Source organism: Dendropsophus ebraccatus, chromosome 3, assembly GCF_027789765.1.
Source record: "Dendropsophus ebraccatus isolate aDenEbr1 chromosome 3, aDenEbr1.pat, whole genome shotgun sequence".
In the NCBI taxonomy this organism is placed as follows: Eukaryota; Metazoa; Chordata; class Amphibia; order Anura; family Hylidae; genus Dendropsophus; species Dendropsophus ebraccatus.
This window is the reverse complement of record NC_091456.1, coordinates 106,607,944-106,630,224: the sequence shown is the minus strand read 5'-3', so window position 1 is coordinate 106,630,224 and position 22,281 is coordinate 106,607,944. Positions and strand designations below refer to the sequence as shown.

The window sequence follows — 22,281 nt, the reverse complement described above, 5'->3', positions numbered from 1 at the left end:
AACCCAACATCCTGATGTTTTTCGACATTTCTGCAAACTAACATAACTTCTTTCCTATGTATATCAATTCCCCAACCAGTCAGAATCAGTTATGCTGCACTAGAGTGGGCCTAGGCTGAGGTATTTCTCCAATAAAAACAGCCACCATTTTAGCAGTGTATGAACATAGCCTATGCCTGTGTTCTCTTGGCTGCACCAGTTGAAACAGTGTATTGGAGAGTGTCATTTCAATGAACTTTCCATGCAATTTCTTTCTAGATCCTTGTGTACAGGCAACATGGAAAGAACTGTTGTGAAAACATGTAAGTAATGTGCAAAACACACGCACAGGCTATAAATACACTATTTCTTTCTGTTTAGCAATATTAGTAGGTTGTTTTGTACAAGCAGCCTTATCCTACACAAGAATGCATTTGTTCTTATGCAAAATACAGCAACCCCAAGCATTCGAGGACGAGTAATTCACCTAAAAGGGGTCCACAATACAACAGATAATTGTCAAGACATTATGGATATTTTACAATAAGGACATTTTGTATAGGAAAACAAAAATGATGTGGTTACTTTGATTGCAATGGAATGGGGCTAGGCATTGGGTTTGCACTATGGAATCTAGGGCGCGTTAAAAATAAATAAAAAGAATTCAGATCCTGGCCAATTCCTAGGTAGAGCCAGGAGAAGAAGACACTGCGCACATCTTTCCTGACTCTAACACATGGCCGAGATGGTCTCATAATGCAAGTCTATGGAACCTTTTTTTGGTCACAAAGAGATAAAGCGAGAAGAACAACTCTGATCAAGATTGCTGGAACAAGTAGGGAGAGAAGTGTGGGGCTCAGACAGGGTCCATTCTGTGTTGGTCTTATACCCATTGCTATTAGGTGGGGACAATGTAGGTCTCACTTGCCCAGACACACTACATTATGGGGAAGAAGGGTGTCAGGAAGGGGTGGAAAAGGAAACAAACACCAAATCCTTCTGTCCAGGGTGGCAAAACCCAACACAATTTTTTATATTTGTGCTCTATAGCGTTGGGCTGTTGCCCATGCAGTTTACACAGATAGCACAATAGGACGGTTTTATTGTAATTCATTTCTTGAGCTTGCAGTTGGCTCACTTTGTATGGATCTTTGGTTGGCAGCCCAGGTTAGCATTGGTGTAGAGTACTTCCCCTCCTTTCTTGACCTGTCTATGTAGTAGCTATACCCCTCCCAAATGCTGCCTCTGTTTGTGGATAAACAAAAGGCTCAGACCAGAAATGAGGAAGAACCGTATCATAGGAACTGGGAGCAACTCACACAGAACATACAAGGACTGAGTCACAGACTGGAGACAGAAATTCATCCAGGATATTACAGACAATAATGCAGGACTAGTGTTCAGAGCACAAGACTCACAACGCGGAGTGGTCGGGTAAAGAAGAGATTAGAAGTCACACATCAGACACTCCATAAAGGTAAGAGAGGCAAGCTTGGAACAATATGGTCAATAGAGGTCAAGGTTTTACCCTTAAGTATAATAAACTTATAGGGGAAGAATTATCGCATCTCATCGTAAGATTCTTTTGTTGCCCATAGCAACCACTCACAGCTCAGCTTTTATATATTACAAGAAAATGTACCCGGCGCTGCCCGGGTATAAAGTGTCAGTGTGTTAATAAGATTTGTTCTAAAGTACCAAGGAGGCCAAGCTAAAAGTATTGTTTCATCTGAGTCAATCAGTGGAATCAGTGTATACCTGTAGTGCATAGTTGGAGGGGTTCTGTATACCCACAATGTATAGTTTTTAGGTGTATCGCATATCTGTAATGCATAGTTGGGGGGGCTGTATACCTATAGTTTAAAGTTGGGGGGGTCCTGTATACCTGTAGTGTGTAGTTGGGGGGGGGCTGTATACCTGTAGTGTATAGTTGAGGGAGGTCCTGTATACCTGCAGTGTACAGTTGGTGAAGGTCCTGTATACCTGTACTGTATAGTTCGGGGGTCCTGTATACCTGTGGTATATAGTTGGTGCTGTATACCTGTAATGTATAGTTGGTGGAGGTCTTGTATACCTGTAGTTTATAGTTTGAGGGTCATGGATACCTGTAGTGTATAATTGGTGGAGGTCTTGTATACCTGTAGTATATAGTTCGGGGGTCCTGTATACCTGTAGTGCATAGTTTGAGGGTCCTATATAACTGTAGTATAGAGTTGGTGGAGGTCCTGTATACCTGTAGTGTATAGTTTGGGGTCCTATATACCTGTAGTATATAGTTGGTGGAGTTCCTTTATACCTGTAGTATATAGCTTTGGGGTCCTGTATACCTATAGTATAGAGTTGGTGAAGGTGCTGTATACCTGTAGTATAGAGTTGGTGTAGGTCCTGTATACCTGTATTGTATAGTTTGGGGTCCTATATACCTGTAGTATATAGTTGGTGGAGTTCCTGTATACCTGTAGTGTATAGTTTGGGGTCCTGTATACCTGTAGTATATAGTTGGTGGAGGTCCTGTATACCTGAAGTATATAGTTGGTGGAGGTCCTGTATACCTGTAGTGTATAGTTTTGGGGTCCTGTATACCTGTAGTGTAAAGTTTGGGGTCCTGTATACCTGTAGTATATAGTTGGTGGAGGTCCCGTGCACCTGTAGTGTATAGTTTTGGGGTCCTGTATACCTGTAGTTTCCTGTATACCTGCAGGGTTGTATTTACCATTAGGCACCCATGGTCTGGTGCGTAGGGTAGCACCTTGCAGAGGGGCAGTACCTTCCCGTTCACACTTGCCAGAAAATCTGGTGTCTTTTCGAGGGGGGTATGGCGGTATTGGTCAGGTCTGGTATAGCGGTGTTATCCAGTCACAGTATGGCGGTATTGGTCAGGTCTGGTATGGCAGTGTTATTCAGTCACAGTGTGTCGGTATTGGTCATGTCTGGTATGGCGGTGTTATCCAGTCACGATATGGCAGTATTTGTTAGGTCTGGTGTGGCGGTGTTCTCCAGTCACAGTGTGGCGGTATTGGTCAGGTCTGGTATAGTGGTGTTATCCAGTCACAGTATGGCGGTATTGGTCAGGTGTGGTATGGCAGTGTTATCCAGTCACAGTATGGCAGTATTGGTCAGGTCTGGTATGGCAGTGTTATCCAGTCATAGTATGGCGGTATTTGTCAGGTCTGGTATGGCAGTGTTATCCAGTCACAGTAAGGCGGTATTGGTCAGGTGTGGTATGACAGTGTTATCCAGTTACAGTATGGCGGTATTGGTCAGGTTTGGTATAGCAGTTTTTTCCAGTCATAGTATGGTGGTATTGGTCAGGTGTGTTATGACAGTGTTACCCAGTCACAGTATGGTAGTATTGGTAAGGTCTGGTGTGGCGGTGTTATCCAGTAACGGTATGGTGGTATTGGTCAGGTCTGGTATAGCGGTGTTATCCAGTCACAGTATGGTGGTATTGGTCAGGTCTGATATGATGGTGTTATCCAGTCACAGTATTGCGGTATTGGTCAGGTCTGGTATGACAGTGTTATCCAGTCACAGTATGGCGGTATTGGTCAGGTCTGGTATGGCAGTGTTATCCAGTCACAGTATGGTGGTATTGGTCAGGTCTGGTATGACAGTGTTATCCAGCACAGTATGGCGGTATTGGTCAGGTCTGGTGTAGCAGTGTTACCCAGTCACAGTTTGGTATACCTGTAGTGCCCTGTATATACATGTACTGTATAGATGGAGTAGGGGGCCCTGTATATACATGTACTGTATAGATGGAGTAGGGGGTCCTGTATATACATATACTGTATAGATGGAGTAGGGGGTCTACCAGTTATTACTGTGGATGTTGTGAGGCAGCTGCCCTAGCAACCATTGCTCCCTGTGAAAATGAAAGCAGTAATCCTATTGGTTGCTAAGGCTCCAACTGCCGTGTCTGCTGCAGCTAATTATATCACCTGTGTTTGCAGTGAGGAGATTTTCCCATTCATCTCTATGGGGCGCTCTTTCCCCTCCCTTCCCCTCCTGTACATCTGGTGGGGACGGGAACTTCGCTAAAACCTTCCTGGGCACCCAATGTATCTGTGTGCCAAATTTGGGGTCAAACGGTTCAGGCGTTTGGAAGTCTATTTGGGACAGACAGACAGACAGACTTTCATTTTTATTATATAGATTGAGCTCTGGTAAAATGAAAGTTAAGCTGTGTAACTTCATTCATTTCCATGGTCAGTAGTAGGGGTGGTCCGAATCTGCCGAGGTTCGGGTTCGTATGAACCCGAACGCTGGGCATTAGATTCCCGCTGTCTGCCCGCTCCGTGCAGCGAGTGGATACAGCGGGAGGACCGCCTGGAAAACTGGGATACAGCCTATGGTTATGGCTGTATCCCAGTTTTCCAGGGGGTCCTCCCACTGTATCCACCCTCTCCACGGAGCGGGCAGACAGCAGGAATCATTTCCGAGGGTTCGGGTTCGTACGAACCCGACCCGAACCAGGTTCGGACCATCCCTAGTCAGTAGGGATAAAGTCATTTAGGTTCTTGTCACCATTGGAACCATTCTTTTCTGACCTCTGAAGCCTTGTAAAGCCTTCAAGGCTGGTCACTTTTATGCTTCTGTTTCAACCTGTATACATGTTAGGCTGGGTTCACACTACGTTTTAGTAATGCGTTTTTTTCATCCTTTTTTGCAAAAAACGGATGTAAAACATATGTATTTATTTGTGTGCATCCGTTTTGATCCATTTTTCCTTTGACTTCCATTATAAAAAAAAAAGTTGTTTTTTTTAATGGGCACAAAATGAGGTTTGACTACATTTTTGTGTACGTAAAAAAAAATGAATACACTTTGATCTGTTGTTTTTTTTTAATAATAGAAGTCAATGGAAGAATGGATCAAAACAGATGCACACAAATGCATCCATTTTTTTCCAACTGTTTTTGCAAAAACGGATTGCAAAAACGTAGTGTGAACCCAGCCTAATAGGAAATTAACAATTTAAAAGTACACAGCAACACATTAATATTGAAGTGTACTGTTAAAGCAATTATATAATTAACCCCTAGAGGGAATCAAAAAAAGTAACCCTGTCACGAACGGCGGGTGAAGACAAGACACTCGACAGTGGGCCCTAAATCTGACCCCACCCACTGTCACCTGCCTACTTGCCTCAGTCGACCCTAGGCGGTCGCGGACAACCACAAAGACAATCCCTATGCTGTATACGTGCAGAACATAAAACGCAGACAGACAGACAAACAAAATGCGGAGAGTCAACTAGCCGAGTCAGGAACCAAACGAGCAACGCAGTACAAAATCAGAACCGAGCGGAGAGTCAGGGGACAGGCAAAAGGTCAGAATCCAGGCAAGACAAAATGGAAAAGGATAGGACAGAATACAAGGGACTGGGGAGCTGGGATCAGAAACAACTAATAGCCAGCGATTAGAGGCTGACACTGAAAACACTTTATACTGGATCAGGAGCCCGGACCAAAGACTGATTGGTCCGGCCTCCTGAATCCAGACACATAGCAGCTGGTGCGCTGCAGGCTGAGTGGCAGAGAGATCCGTCACTCAGCCTGAGCTCAACAGCACTCAGCTGCTTGGCCGGGCGACGTACACTAACGCGAGACCCGCGGCTTCCCTGGTTACTAGGGACGCCGTCGGGTCTCCGTGACGTCACCCGGCTCGGCCGAGGAGGGCGGCGCTGCGCTCCAGCCGGACCAGACGACGCTGGAGCGCGGTCAGGTAAGTTACTGACATTACCCCCCCCCCTTCAGGAGGGGCCTCCGGACCTCTACCTAAGGGACCAGGCTTAGATGGATTTTGCAGATGAAACTGTCTAACTAGACGTGATGCATGCAAATCTCTACTAGCTACCCAAGTGCGCTCCTCTGGTCCAAATCCTTTCCAATGAACTAAATATTGCAAAGAACTCTGAACCCGACGAGAATCCAGAATTCTCTCCACCTCATATTCCAGTTCACCTTGAATGACCAACGGAGCGGGAGGAGCAGACGGAATCACTGGATTAACAAATTTTTTCAATAGAGATTTATGAAAAACATCGTGAATTCTAAGACTCCTAGGCAACAGCAGCTTAAATGAAACTGGATTTATGATTTCTACTATAGGATAAGGACCAATGTATTTTGGAGACAATTTACCGGATGGTGTCTTTAATTTCAAATTTCTAGTGGAGAGCCACACCTTGTCACCTACCCTGTACTCAGGGCCAGATATGCGTCTTTTATTAGATTGTTTTTTACAATTCTCTTGAGCTTTAACCAGGTTCTGCAGAGCCTGGGCCCAAACTGTGCACAGTTTTCTGTAAATTCTTTCGGCGGATGGATTAGTGGATTCGGACGCATGTACAGAAGAACAACGAGGATTAAACCCAAAATTACAAAAGAACGGCGACATTTTGAGAGACTGACTTTCACGATTGTTCAGGGCAAATTCAGCCAATGGTAAGTATTCTCTCCATTTCTCCTGTGAGCCTGCAACGAAACACCTTAAGAATTGCTCCAGTGACTGATTTACCCTCTCCGTTTGTCCATTGGATTGTGGATGAAAGGCTGAAGAAAATGACAAAGATATACCTAGGCGACCACAAAACTCTTTCCAGAATCTAGATATAAACTGTACTCCCCGGTCAGACACGATATTCTCTGGTACCCCATGCAACCGTAAGACATGACTAATAAAAAGAGAGGCCAAAGTACGAGCATTGGGAAGTTTGTTGAGAGGAATTAAATGACACATCTTCGAGAACCTGTCAACAACCACCCAAATCACTGTTTTACCCTTAGAGGGTGGTAAATCAGTTATAAAATCCATGGAGATGTGGGTCCAAGGTCTAGCAGGCAGAGGCAGGGGTTGAAGAAGTCCCTCCGGTAACCTGCGAGGAACCTTGGACCTGGCGCAAATCTCACAAGCTTCTACAAACAGTTTAGTATCCGTAGCCCAGGATGGCCACCAATAATGACGAGACAGTAGATATTTGGTACCAGCAATACCTGGATGACCTGCCAGTACTGAACAATGTGTTTCTTCCAACACTTTCAACCGAAGATTAGGGGGAACAAATAGTTTATTTTCCGGGGTGTTTCTAGGCGCCATGGACTGAGACTGAACCACCTGAGCAGCCAGATCGGGCTGCAGAATTGCCACCACCACCCCAGGAGATAAGATGGTTTCGGATTCTCTTACAGGGACCTCTTTAACACTGAAACTACGAGATAAAGCATCTGCCTTTACATTCTTGGAACCTGGTCTGAAGGTGATTTCAAAATCAAACCGTGCAAAAAACAATGCCCATCTGGCTTGCCGTGGAGTAAGGCGCTTGGCTTTATCTAAATAAACGAGGTTTTTATGATTGGTAAGAACCTTAATTTTGTGTTTAGCCCCCTCTAAAAAATGTCTCCACTCATCAAATGCCCACTTAATGGCAAGGAGCTCTCTATTGCCAATGTCATAGTTGCATTCGGTCTTGGAGAACTTTCTAGAGAAGTAGGCAACGGGTCGGAGGTTAGTGAGTGTTACGGGACCTTGTGAGAGGACAGCCCCTACACCCACCTCTGATGCATCTACCTCGACAATAAAAGGTAATTCAAAGTTAGGTTGAATCAACACCGGAGCGACAGAAAAACATGTCTTGAGTTTGTCGAAGGCCAGAATGGCTTCAGGAGTCCAGTTATCCATATCGGAACCCCTTCTGGTGAGATCAGTTAAGGGTTTAGCAATTACTGAGAATCCTTTAATAAATTTTCTGTAGTAGTTGGCAAAACCCAGAAATCTTTGAAGAGCTTTAAGATTCCTGGGGCGTTCCCATTTTTCAATGGCTGCCACCTTAAGGGGATCCATACCAAAAGAACTAGGGGTGATTTTATATCCCAGAAAAGAGACCTCCTGAACACCAAACTGGCACTTCAACAACTTCGCAAATAACTGATTGTGTCTTAACAGTTCCATAACTCTGCGAACATGATTGACATGTGAAGACCAATCTGGAGAAAAAACCAAGATATCGTCCAAGTACACCACTACAAAACGACCCAGGTACTCACGAAACACATCATTGACGAAGCGTTGGAAAACTGCAGGCGCATTACACAACCCGAAGGGCATGACTAGGTATTCAAAGTGTCCCTCGGGGGTATTGAATGCAGTTTTCCACTCGTCACCCTCCCTTATTCGAATCAAATTATAGGCCCCCCGGAGGTCGATCTTAGAAAACCACCGGGCCCCCACAATCTGATCAAACAAATCTGGAATCAAAGGGAGCGGGTGTTGATTCTTAATGGTGATTTTATTTAGCTCCCGATAATCAATGCAGGGACGTAATCCACCATCTTTTTTGCCTACGAAGAAAAATCCGGCCCCAAGGGGAGAACAGGAGGGACGGATGTGACCCTTATGTAAGCTTTCCTTAATATAATCCCGCATAGCTTCCCTTTCTGGTCTAGACAAATTAAAGATACGCCCTTTCGGGTATTTAGATTCAGGAACCAAATCGATAGCACAATCGTATGGACGATGAGGGGGTAGTTCATCCACCGATTTTTCATCAAAAACATCACGAAAATCAGACAGAAACTCGGGGATCTCCCCTTCTAATGAAGAACATCCTGTTAAATTTAAAGAAAGACAGTGAGCAGCACACCCGGGCCCCCATTGGACGAGTTCTCTGCTTGCCCAATCAAAAACAGGGTTATGCTGGGTCAACCAGGGCAAACCTAGAATAACATTGGAAGACAAATTGTCCATAACCAGAAAATCAAGACACTCCGAATGGATCGACCCCACTTTTACTTCTAGAGGAGGAGTGATATATTTCACTCTACCTTGAGCCAGTGGTGTAAAGTCCGCCCCAGTAATACTCAGCGGGCATTTAAGCTGAAGTGGACATACCTCCAGACTGGACCAAAACCCGGAATTAATAAAATTAGCGGATGCCCCTGAATCAACATGGGCCATTCCCGAAATACACTTCTCACCCAAACATAGTGAGATGGGGACCATTAATTTATTCTTATCGAGTGGTACCTGTGCGCCTGAGTGACCCCCTCGATAGTCACTCAGGCGCTGGAGTTTTCCGGCGATGATCCAGGCTTGGAAGTACATTCCCGAACACGGTGTCCAGCTTTGCCACAGTACAGACACAGATTATGTTGCATACGATGGGCCCGTCTAGTTTTCGCATCGGTAGCCCCGATCTGCATGGGTTCCTCCGGAGGTGGTAACGGGGAAGGAGGAGGTTTAGAAGGAGACAGAAAAGAGGTAGGGGTTTTACAGAGTTCAACGATTCCTTTCTCCCTACGTCTGTCCCGCGTACGACGATCCACCCTGATGGCTAACGTCATGGTCTCTTCTAACGTTTCAGGGGGAGGATAAGCTACCAACCAGTCCTTTAGCTGCTCAGATAGGCCCACCCGAAACTGATAGCGCAGAGCAGAGTCGTTCCAACCGGATGGGATACACCACTGGCGGAACTCTGCGCAATAGTCCTCAACTGGCCTTTTACCTTGTTTTAAAGATGTCAATTGTCGCTCGGCTACAGCAGTCCTGTCAGGGTCGTCATACAATAATCCCAAAGCTGAAAAGAAATAATCAACCGAGGTTAACTCTATGGCGTTGGGAGGAAGAGAAAATGCCCACTCCTGTGGTGGCCCCTGCAACAGTGACATGATAATCCCCACTCTTTGGGACTCGTCCCCTGAGGAGCGGGGACGTAGTCGAAAGAACAGTCTGCACCCCTCTCTGAAGGTCCGGAAATTCCTTCTATCGCCCTTAAATTTTTCTGGGAGTTGTACCGGTGGTTCAGGGGGGGAAGGGGTGGACATAGTAACTTGTCGGGGAGCAGCCTCCTGCTCCTGAACCCGTTCAGCAAGGCTCTGTACCATTGAGTTTAGGTTCTGCATTTGCTCCAACAATGCTTTCATAGGATCCATAATAGAAATCCTGGTGCACGTCACGAAACTGTACAGGCTGGCTATTCTGTCACGAACGGCGGGTGAAGACAAGACACTCGACAGTGGGCCCTAAATCTGACCCCACCCACTGTCACCTGCCTACTTGCCTCAGTCGACCCTAGGCGGTCGCGGACAACCACGAAGACAATCCCTATGCTGTATACGTGCAGAACATAAAACGCAGACAGACAGACAAACAAAATGCGGAGAGTCAACTAGCCGAGTCAGGAACCAAACGAGCAACGCAGTACAAAATCAGAACCGAGCGGAGAGTCAGGGGACAGGCAAAAGGTCAGAATCCAGGCAAGACAAAATGGAAAAGGATAGGACAGAATACAAGGGACTGGGGAGCTGGGATCAGAAACAACTAATAGCCAGCGATTAGAGGCTGACACTGAAAACACTTTATACTGGATCAGGAGCCCGGACCAAAGACTGATTGGTCCGGCCTCCTGAATCCAGACACATAGCAGCTGGTGCGCTGCAGGCTGAGTGGCAGAGAGATCCGTCACTCAGCCTGAGCTGAACAGCACTCAGCTGCTTGGCCGGGCGACGTACACTAACACGAGACCCGCGGCTTCCCTGGTTACTAGGGACGCCGTCGGGTCTCCGTGACGTCACCCGGCTCGGCCGAGGAGGGCGGCGCTGCGCTCCAGCCGGACCAGACGACGCTGGAGCGCGGTCAGGTAAGTTACTGACAAACCCAATATTAAAACATCAAAACACCCTTGTGTCAAAATCCATGGATTAAACAAGCAGGGAAAAGTCAACCAAACACAGCTGGGATTGGACTGCAATCCTGGCTGCAGGTAGTAGCTGTAAGCTGCCAGTAGCAGCTGCCATCTTCACAATACCAGATACAGCTCATAGAGAGATGTGGTCCATATCTAATAATTATTATCTTTGAATTTAAGGTGATCTATAAAGCACACCTTGCAAACAGGATTTTGTAATTTTAAGTAGGTTTCTGACAACAGAATTCAATGGAATATTGCTGGGATATACCTTAAAAGAAAAGCCGGGACAAGGGGCGACCAGTGTAGGCAATAACCTACCTGGCCCCAAAGGGTGCAATATCTGGTGTTGAATACTACCACTGGGATTCCTAGCTGCTTGCTGTTTGCAAGTTAAAGCCAACGGATCATGGATCCACTCGTTCCTCATCCCCGTCGCTTACCCTGTAGGCTGTACGCTGCATTGAGCCTGAGGTCCACAGGAAGCTGGGAGGAGGGCAGGGCCTCTGCTGCACACCCCCACCTCGATGCACACATAATGACGTCACTCGTGTGCCCGCCAACAGAAGCAGGGGAGGAGCAGGCCCGCCATCAAGGGAGCAGAGAGGAGCTAAGTGGGTTTTTTTTGCTGATGGTAACTCTGTCTACAGGGAAGGAAACCACCTACTAAAAATACCTACTCAAGGCATCAAAGGGAAGCAACTATGTACTGATGGAGGCACCTATCTATCTCTTAAAGGGACAGCTACTTACTGGGGGCACTTGACTATCTACTGGGGGAAGATACCTATGGGGGTCACCTAGGGGCATTATTACCATTCTTAGCCCTCTGATTGGGGAAAAGTTGAAGATGTTTTTGAAAAAGTGCAAAGCCTAAGATGTATGTTCGACAACTTCAAGTTGTGGGAGAAATTGTCATAGCAGTCTTGGCCGGATAGAGAAGAACAGGAAAAAGAACTTCAACAGTCTGAGGGGCCACCCCCTTCAGTCAATTGATGTAACTTTATGTAATCACTGATATAGTCTACAGAGTCTTTGTTTCTACCACAATATGGTCACTATATGGGGCAGGGCCGGCCTTAGGGTAGATGGCGCCCTGTGCGGAGTTTGCTTTTGCCCCCCCCCCCCCCCCCCCCACACACACACACACACACACCACTCAACGACACAGCGCAATCAGAATCCACAGGATATGAGGCCAGAATGTACACAGGGAGTGCGCTCATATACTAGCAGTGCACTTCTAGTAATTTTAACTGCCCACATAAACCCCTTTAAGGGCACACTGTAAGTATCCACAGAGTATAATGCCCTCAATGCTATCTTACAGCATTGTTGACAATAAATATTACCACCATACAGTGACTATATATTGCCTCCATCCTGCAACTGAACAAAACAGAAAGACATTACCAATGATACCATTACATAGTACCGCTATGACCACTATCACTACAGACCCTATAGCAGAATGCAGTTACATCCAGTCACTCACAGGAGCTGTCTTCTCTGACCAGAGTCGTTTACTTTTTCTTTTTTTCTCCATCCAGCCTGGGCCATCTTGCAGTCCTCTCCTGGCCAAGAATCCTCTCTCCAGAATCTGTCAGAGAAATAGTTTAGGCTACTTGCTCCAGCACATATAATAGTTAGATCCCCTGTGCCCCTATGTAGTAGTCTGACCCCTCTGTAAAGCCCTTATATAGTAGGTGGCCCCTACTGTGCAGTTTGTATATAGTAGGTGCCCCCCCCCTTCTGTGCCATCCCCTATAGTAATGCCCCCCCCCCCGGCCCCTATAGTTGGTGGCCCCCTCTGTGCAGTCCCCTATCGTAATGCCCCCATGTGCTCTCCTTATATTAATGTCAAGTATGGGGTCAGGGGATGACCCTCATAAGAGAAACATTTAAATCTACAATGTATACTAACACGTGATTCTCATTACAATATATAATTCTTAACAAACTGCTTCAGACATATATATATATATATATATATATATATATATATATACACTAGTAGCTTGTAACTGCTTCTGCAAGGCAAAGCCTTCACATGGAAGATTAATGGTTCCTGTCCTGGACAAAGAATGGTATGCTGGTGGTTTGCAGAGGAAGATAGAGGAAGTCACGTCCAGAAGATATGTGAAGATAGAAAACGTTACTACCACAAGAGTCTAAAGGCCTAAGCTACGCAGTAGAAAATGCATAAATTAATAGAGATTTGGTGTAATCCAATTAGATCAAAGAGGAATGTAATAATGTTATATTGTAACCACCCCTATATTCTACCCTATAAATGTATGGATCAAGGAAGTAATAAAGAGGAGTGTATATGGAACTTGGACCAAACTGGTTGTTGGTGTGATTTCCTTACGGCCGACACTTCCCTATTTTACAATTGAGACATAGACAGTCAGTTGAAGCGTGGCAGAATAAATTACCCTAATTACCCCATACCTCCCTGCCACGACATTAATGCCCCTCTCGTGTGCTCCACTTATAGTAATGCCCCCGTGTGCTCCCCTAATAGTATTGACCCCTCCCCATGTGCTCTCCTTATAGTAATGACCCCCTGTGCTCCCCTTATAGTAATGCCCCCCTCCCATGTGCTCTCCCCATAGTAATGCCCCCCTGTGCTGTCCCCATAGTAATTACCCCATGTACTCCTCCCAATAGTAATGCCCCCACCCCCTGTGCTCTCCCCATAGTAATGCCCCCTGTGCTATCCCCCCATGCTCTCCTCCTCATAGTAATATCCCCTCCCTATAGTAATTCCCCCTGTGCTCCCCAATAGTAATCCCCCTCCCTTGTGCTCCCCATAGTAATACCCCCTTGTGCTCCCCATAGTAACCCTCCTTGTGCTCCCCATAGTAACCCTCCTTGTGCTCCCCATATTAACCCCCCTTGTGCTCCCCATAGTAATCCCCCATCCTTGTCCTCCCCATAGTAATCCCCCTCCCTTGTGCTCCCCATAGTAATCCCCCTCCCTTGTGCTCCCCATAGTAATCCCCCCTCCCTTGTGCTCCCCATAGTAAACCCCCCTCCCTTGTGCTCCCCATAGTAATCCCCCTCCCTTGTGCTCCCCATAGTAACCCCCCTCCCTTGTGCTCCCCATACTAATCCCCCTCCCTTGTGCTCCCCATAGTAATCCCCCTCCCTTGTGCTCCCCATAGTAACCCCCTCCCTTGTGCTCCCCATAGTAACCCCCCCTCCCTTGTGCTCCCCATAGTAACCCCCCCTCCCTTGTGCTCCACATAGTAACCCACCCTCCCTTGTGCTCCCCATAGTAACCCACCCTCCCTTGTGCTCCCCATAGTAACCCCACCTTGTGCTCCCCATAGTAATCCCCTCTCCCTTGTGCTCCCCATAGTAATCCCCTCTCCCTTGTGCTCCCCATAGTAATACCCCCCTTGTGCTCCCCATAGTAATACCCCCCTGTGCTCCCTATAGTAATACCCCCCTTGTGCTCCCCATAGTAATACCCCCCTTGTGCTCCCCATAGTAATACCCCCCTTGTGCTCCCTATAGTAATAGCCCCCTTGTGCTCCCTATAGTAATACCCCCCTTGTGCTTCCCATAGTAATACCCCCCTTGTGCTCCCTATAGTAATACCCCCCTTATGTCCCCATAGTAATACCCCCCTTGTGCTCCCCATAGTAATACCCCCTTGTGCTCCCTATAGTAATACCCCCCTTGTGCTCCCCATAGTAATCCCCCCATCCCCACTACAGAAACAAAAAAACAAACAAACAAACTCACCTAGTGCAGGCTCCACCGCAGCAGCGCATCTCCCGGCAGCCGATGCTCCTCTCCTGAGTCTCCTCTCTTGTCCTCACCTCCGGTACAGACATCGCGTCAGAGACGCTGTCTGTACCGGAAGTCGGGTGGTTTGTTCATTGGACGCTGTCAATGCATTTGACAGCGTCGAATGGCCATACTTGTGGGCTGTTATGGAGAAAATGGGGTTCGGCTCAGTATTTCTTTTATCCATACAATTATTATACTCGGCCCCGATGGCTAGTCTGCGAATCTCCCCACTATTATTCGCACTGGCCATAGAACCCTTAGCTTCCCTGCTGCGCTCGCACCCTGGGGTGGTTGGCTTTAAAACGGACGGGAGAGAGGACAAACTGGCGTTATACGCCGATGATTTATTACTCTATCTTAGTGATGCCTCTTCCTCCCTTTCTGCCACTATGACCACAATAAATGAATTTGGGGTCTATTCGGGCCTTGCTATAAATTGGGATAAATCGGTCATAATGCCTATAGACACAGAGGGTAGCGTGCAATTAAACCCGGCCATCCCGTTGAGTAGTGTTGACACCTTCAAGTATTTAGGGGTCCTTATCTCTAGAGATGTTAGAGCATATGAAAAATTAAACATGGAACCCCTGATCTGTAAATTTCAACAGAAGCTGACTGTTTGGCGCAAACTGCTGTTATCGGTGGTGGGCAGGGCGAACCTGGTGAAGATGATTTGGATGCCACAACTATTATATATCTTACATAACTCTCCTGTATGGCTTCCCTCTCGTCTTTTCAATAGGGTTCATTCTCTCTTCCGCGCATTGATTTGGGGCTCTCAGCACCAACGTATTAGATTAGAAACATTGCAAAGAGACAAGGATGATGGGGGTCTTGCAGTTCCTAACGCGGCCATGTATTTCCTAGCGGCCCAACTTCAGCACCTTAGGGGATGGGATGTGAGTGATGGGGGAGACCAGAACAAGGCGCTGATTGGAACTCATTTGCAGTCAGTCTCTCTGTATGAAACTCTAGAGGCCAAAAGGATATTATTGCTTACACCTCAGATACCGACACTACTACTTATCCACAAGATATGGTGGAAAATTAGAGAGCTATATGGTATTATGGGATATACGACATACACGTCCATATGGGATACTCCATGGTTGGAAGAATTGTATCTCCTGGAGGGGTTTTCCGCCTGGAGAGACGCAGGAATAAGGAAAGTAATGCAGCTGTATGACGGTAGGGAGCTGAAAAGTTTTGATCAAATACGAAGTCACTTTGCTCTGCCCCACACTCAATTCTATAGGTACTTACAATTACGTCATGCATGTAAAGCGGAAGGGGAAATACTTGTGTAGGGCGTACAATACTTACCACCAATGATTGTAGGGGAGTCCGAATCCACTAAGGGGCTTATCTCATGCCTATACCGACACATTATCTCCAAATATTTAGATAGATTTCCGCTTATGTTGAGGGAAAATGGGAGGCGGACATTGGCCCCATAGAAGAAGGACAATGGAAGGAAATACTGGAAATGACGCCTAAACTATCTCTGGGGGAGCAGCACCGCCTTTCACACCTCTACTTGTTGCACCGTGTGTACCGTACACCGCAATTTCTTTTTCGCATAAATGTCCGAGACACGCCCATGTGTCCGCGATGTCATGTTCATGAAGGGGGTCTATTACACATGTTCTGGCGTTGCCCCAAGTTGTTCCGTTATTGGAGAGGGGTGGCGTCAGCCATACATAAAGTGTACTCAGTGGAACTGCAACAATCTCCACTAATCTACATATTTGGCTATGTGGATGACCTAGCGTTAAATGTGATGGAACAAATTGCAGTAGCACGTATTCTGTTCATGGCTCGTAAACTTATTGCTCAACATTGGCTTGACGAGACCCCTCCCTCGGTATCGGAATTTGTGGGTAAGGTTAACTGGTTGATTGGTGTAGAAAGGTACGCATATGAAAAACGTAAAGCTAGCAAGAAATTTGAGAAACTCTGGGGAAAATGGATGGCTACCCCTGAACTAGCGTCCCCGGGCTCCCGCACCTAAACTGGGATGTGTGGTGTGCAAGATGAAGGGATGGTTTGCGTCTCCCCTGATAATGTTCCATTTATTGCTTGTCGGCAGGTGGTGTACGGGGCTCGGCCTAGCCAGGCCCCTCTTCTATACAATGTTTACCTTGGGGTTTTTTTCGGGACAGTTCAAGATTTGATAACACTTACGCGGTGAAGTGATGTTAAGACTCTTGACATATTGCACTTTATATATGTTAACATAGATTGTGGAATTGGAAGGTTCGGGGGGGGAGGGAGGGATCGGGAAGAGAGGAGGGGGTTAGGGAGGGTGTGGGTTGGAGGGTATGCCCTCCGGGGATTTTTTGTTTGTACGGGGAGAAAACTTGTTTTGTACAAGAAAAAGTTTTTCAATAAAAATGATGTTGATTAAAAAAAAATGTATGGCTTTATGAAGACGAGAAAAATATGGAAAAAAAAGGGACCGCTTAAGGTGCTGCTCTATGTAAAAATAACATTAAAGATTTATTTAAAAAGCACAATACAACAAATAAAAAGATTTGTTTCAGAGCCGGAATGACTCCTTTTTCAGGCAGGTGCATATATTCAACTACACCATGGACCCTAGTTATAGGAAATGACATTTGTAATTTCCTATAAATAGGGTCTATGATTTAGTTGAACACGAACTCTGGGTCCGCTTAATTTACCATTTTTCTTGCCGAAAAATGATCAGGAAACCTACACCAGCTCTGAGCTGCCGTAGGTTTCCTCTGCGCACACACTGGTTCACACAGGATTTATGCAGAGGCAGTGCACCTCTACATGAATCTGCTTACTGTCAGAGCTGCGGGAACATTTTTAACCCCTTAAGGACAGAGCCTGAAATGGCCTTAATGACAGAGACAAATTTTATGAATATGACCAGTGTCACTTTAGTCATTAATACCTTCGGGATGCTTTTACCTATCCGGCTGATTCTGAGATTGTTTTCTCGTGACATATTGTACTTTACATTTCTGGTAAATTGGAGTCGATACTCATAACAAATCTTTATGAAAAAAACCCAAATAATGTGAAAAAATGTGAAAAAATGCATTTTTCCAACTTTGAAACTTTTTTGCGTATACAGAAAGTGGTTATACCACATAAATTATATATTAAATAGCATTAGCAACATGTCTACTTTATGTTGGCGGCATTTATTAAACTATTTTTCATTTTTTTTACACAATAGGGAGCTTAAAACATTAGCAGCAAATTTCCAAATTTTCAGTCAAATTTCAAAATCAGATATTTTTAGGGACTTGTTCAGGTTTAAAGTGTATTTGAGGGGCCTGTATGTTAGAAAGCCCCACAAAGCACCCCATTTCAGAAACTGCACCCCCCAAACTCTGCAAAAGCACATCCAGAAAGTGTTTTAACCCTTTAGGGGAGTCACAGAAATAAAAGCTAAGTGTGTAAGGAATTTGAAAATTTTAATTTTCTGTGCAGAAATTTTATTGTAATCCAATATTTTTCATAATTATAAACCTATTACCAGAGAAATGCACCCCAATAATTATTGCCCCGTTTCTGCAGTTTATAGAAATACTCCATATGTGGCCCTATTGCGCTATTTGACGCAACCACAAGCCTCAGATATAAGGGAGCGCCTAGTGAATTTCAACGCCTCCGTTATATTTGGTCATTTTTGACTGTACCACTTCAGGTTGGCAGAGGCTCTGGGGTGTCAAAACCTAAAAAACACCCCTAAAGGGACACCATTCAGAAAACTACACCCCTCAAGGAATGTAACAAGGGGTGCGGTGAGCATCTGGACCCCACAGGTGCTTCACAGATTTTCCGAACAATATGGCATGAAAAAAGAAAAATTTATTTTTTACACTAAAACGTTGTTCTAGCCTTCAATTTTTCATTTTCTTAAAGGGATAAGAGGCAAAAAAAGACAAAAAATGTGTAGCGCAGTTTCTCCCGAGTACAGAAATACCCCACATGTGGCGATAAAGTGCCAAGGGGGCGCAGGACGAGCCTCCAAAGGGAAGGAGCGCCAATTGGCTTTTGGAAGCTGAATTTCACTGAAAAGGATTTCAAGGGCCATGTCGCATTTACAGAGCCCTCGTGCTGCCAAGACACTGGAAACCCCCCACAAGTGATTCCATTCTGGAAACTACACCCCTCAAGGAATCTAACAAGGGGGGCAGTGAGCATATGGACCCCACTGGTGACGGGCACAAATGTGGAACAATGTGACGTGAAAGGGAAAAATTTCATTTTTTCACTTTCATGGCACAAATGTGCCCGTCATCAAGGGGTCCATATCCTCTTTTCCCCCCCTGTTAGATTCCTTGAGGGGTGCAGTTTCCAGAATGGGGTCACTTGTGGGGGGTTTCCAGAGTTTTGGCACCACGAGGGCTCTGTAAATGCGACATGGCGTTCATCATCCATTCTAGCCAAATCCAACCTCCAAAATCCAAATGGCGCTCCTTCCCTTCGGAGGCTTGCCCTGCGCCCACATGGTGCTTTATGTCCACATGTGGGGTATTTACGGACTCGGGGGAAATTGCTCTACACATATTGTGTGTTTTTTTCTCTTTTAACCCCTTGTGAAAATGATAAATTCAAGGCTAAACCAACATCATAGTGTAAAAAATGTAATATTTCATTTTCACGCCACATTGTTCCACATTTGTGCCCGTCACCAGTGGGGTCCATATGCTCACTACACCCCTTGTTACATTCCTTGAGGGGTGTAGTTTCCATAATGGGGTCACTTGTGGGGGGTTTCAACTGTCTTGGCAACACAGAGGCCTTTTGAATGCAACATGGCCCCTCAAAATCCATTCCATCCAAATCCAGCCTTCAAAAACGAAATGGTGCTCCTTCCCTTCGGAGGCTTACCCTGCACCCGCATGGTGCTTTATGTCCACATGTGGGGTATTTACGGACTCGGGGGAAATTGCGCTACACATTTTGTTTTTTTTCTCCTCTTTTAACCCCTTGTGAAAATGATATATTCAAGGCTAAACCAACATTATAGTGTAAAAAATGTAATATTTCATTTTCACGCCACATTGTTCCACATTTGTGTCCGTCACCAGTGGGGTCCATATGCTCACTACACCCCTTGTTACATTCCTTGAGGGGTGCAGTTTCCATAATGGGGTCACTTGTGGGGGGTTTCAACTGTCTTGGCAACACAGGGGCCTTTTGAATGCAACATGGCCCCTCGAAATCCATTCCATCCAAATCCAGCCTTCAAAAACCAAATGGCGCTTCTTCCCTTCGGAGGCTTACCCTGCACCCGCATGGCGCTTTATGTCCACATGTGGGGTATTTCCGTACTCAGGGGAAATTGCTCTACACATTAAATGTTTTTTTTTATCTTTTAACCCCTTGTGAAAATGAAAAAACATGACAAGATTAATAATTTAGAGTAAAAATTTTACAAAAATTACACTAAATGTTGGTCTAGCCTTGATTTTTTTCCATTTCCACAAGGGGTTAAAAAAGAAAATGAACACAAAACGTGTAGGGTAGTGTCCCCTGAGTACGAAAATACCCCACATGTGGGCATAATGTGCCATATGGGCACAGGGCAAGTCACCAAAGGGACAGAGCGCCATTTAGAGGCTGGAATGGAGGATGGAGGCCATGTCGCAATTACAAAGCTCCTGTGCTGCCAGGACAGTAGAAACCCCCCACAAGTGACCCCATTCTGGAAACTACACCCCATAAGGAATCTAACAAGGGGTGCAGTGAGCATATGGACCCCCCTGGTGACGGGCACTTACGTAGAACATGTGCCGAGAAAATAAAAAATACAATTTTTTTCACTTTCACGTCCCAAATGTGGCCGTCACCAGGGGGCCATATCCCCGCTGCCCCCCTTATTAGATTCCTTATGGGGTGTAGTTTCCAGAATGGGGTCACTTGTGGGGGGTTTCTACTGTCCTGGCCGCACAGAGGCTTTGTAATTGCATCATGGCATCCTCTAATGGGAATGGCGGCCATACCTACTTAGCTGGGGAAAAGGGACAATTCTAATTTATTTGGGGGTATTAGGCCAATTATTAGTGTATAAGGTTGAAAATGACAGGTGTCCATCAAACTCAACCTGTGTTGATCCAGAGGAAGGCAAAAAATCCTCGTGAGGCAGACGACAGTAGCCTCATCACAGGGGAAAAATTCCTTCCCGACTCCATAATGGCGACCAGAATAATCCCTGGATCAACGTGACCCCTGAAATAGGAATAAGGGACAGAATTTAGATAATGTAGAACCCCAGTGACGTGTGGTGCGCCTTGGAGCGATCCAGTATGTAGAGGCCGGGGTGATCAGGACAGGCGTCACACTGGAAAATGGTGTCCTTCCTGATCCCCCTGTTACCCCACACTCTGCACTTCTTCTGGCGTCTCCTGTTCTCCTGTGTGGGGGACGTCACCTGGAAAATGTTGCCCTGGTGCGATACGGGGTCCTTCATATCCAGAAGCGCTGGGTCCGCTCCATGGCTGCTAAATATTAGGGCTCTATTACTACTTCTGATATGTTCGGATCGTGCCGGAAGCTACAGGGCAGCGAGGGACCGGAAGAGGGGGCGCTGGTATAAAAGTTATCCCCGTACAGGTGGTGACCTTTATCCAGCAGTGGGAAGATCAGTTCCCGGACGATCTTCCCACTAACTCCGAGGATGGGGGGGGGAGGGGGCATCTGGGGGCTGGATTCGGGTGTCCCTTCCTACATACACTCTAAGGGTACATGCACACTGCGGAATCGCGACAGATAACCCTTCGTGCATTCCACAGCTGGCACCCGCCGGCGGACTGATGCAGGCGCACGTCTCCGGCCGAGTCATAGACTCCATTCTATGCACGGGCGGATTCCGCTCTCCGTCCAACGTGTTCATTCTTTGGATGGACGACGGATTCCGCCCGTGCATAGATTGGAGTCTATGACACGGGTAGAGACATGCGCCCGCATTAGTCCGCCGGCGGGTGCCAGCTGCGGAATGCACAAAGGGTTATCCTTCGCCATTCCGCAGTTTGCACGTACCCGAAATCTGTAAGTGTACCCTGAGGTACGCTCACAGAGTTTGTAGAATTTCACACCATACTGTGATCTCTTATTGGGACGGTACTGGCGGAAAAGACGTGTCTGGGAGGCAGCATACGCTACGCTACCCCCAGACACGTCACTGGATGATGAGGATGAATGGAGGAAAGAAGGATCCCCCCCATTCATCCTCACTGGCTGTTTCGGTGTCGGAGGTAATAATAACGTATCCCTCTGACGCCGAAAACACCCTGGGGGCCATCTTTATACGAGGATTGGTATATGGGGTATGTAGTGGTGTAGTGTCAAACTTTATTCAATGTAGTGTGGTGTAATGTAGTGTTTTTTACGTGTTTTTTTACAGTAAGTATAAAAAAAAAACCTACGCCAACAAAGGAGTTGCTGATAAATGCCGCACTTATGTGCGGCACTTATAAGCAGACCGTGGCAGTAGGATATAGAAAAAAAACACCCTACGCCAAAAAGGAGGAGTTGCTGATTAGCAGCGCACTTTCGTGCGATGCTGATCAACACTCAGCGGCGATAGGGTGCGGAAAATAGAAAAAAAAAATTTTGGAAAAAAAAAAAAAACTTTTTCTACATTCAGAATATCCCTGTAGCTGCTGATAAGTGTATTACACATATCAGCCGCTAGGGGGCAGCAGAGCGCAAAATCCGGAAAATGACGAGGCTGGAGCCGAAAATAGCCGAGAGAAGACGACGGGGACCGCCGGAAAGACCCGAAGACCGAACGGAATGACGGAGGACGCCGCGAACCCGGAAGA

General features: G+C 46.2%; 1 protein-coding gene across 1 annotated transcript in view; it reads left to right on the top strand.

Annotated features, from left to right (window-relative positions):
• The first annotated feature begins 1,323 nt into the window (after positions 1–1,323).
• The window catches only part of LOC138787264 (gap junction beta-1 protein-like), a 29,134-nt gene continuing 8,176 nt past the window's right edge, over positions 1,324–22,281 (top strand). Inside the window, exon 1 of the mRNA XM_069964480.1 lies at positions 1,324–1,456. The gene's annotated coding sequence lies outside the window, so the exon portion shown is untranslated. The remainder of the gene's footprint in view (positions 1,457–22,281) is intronic.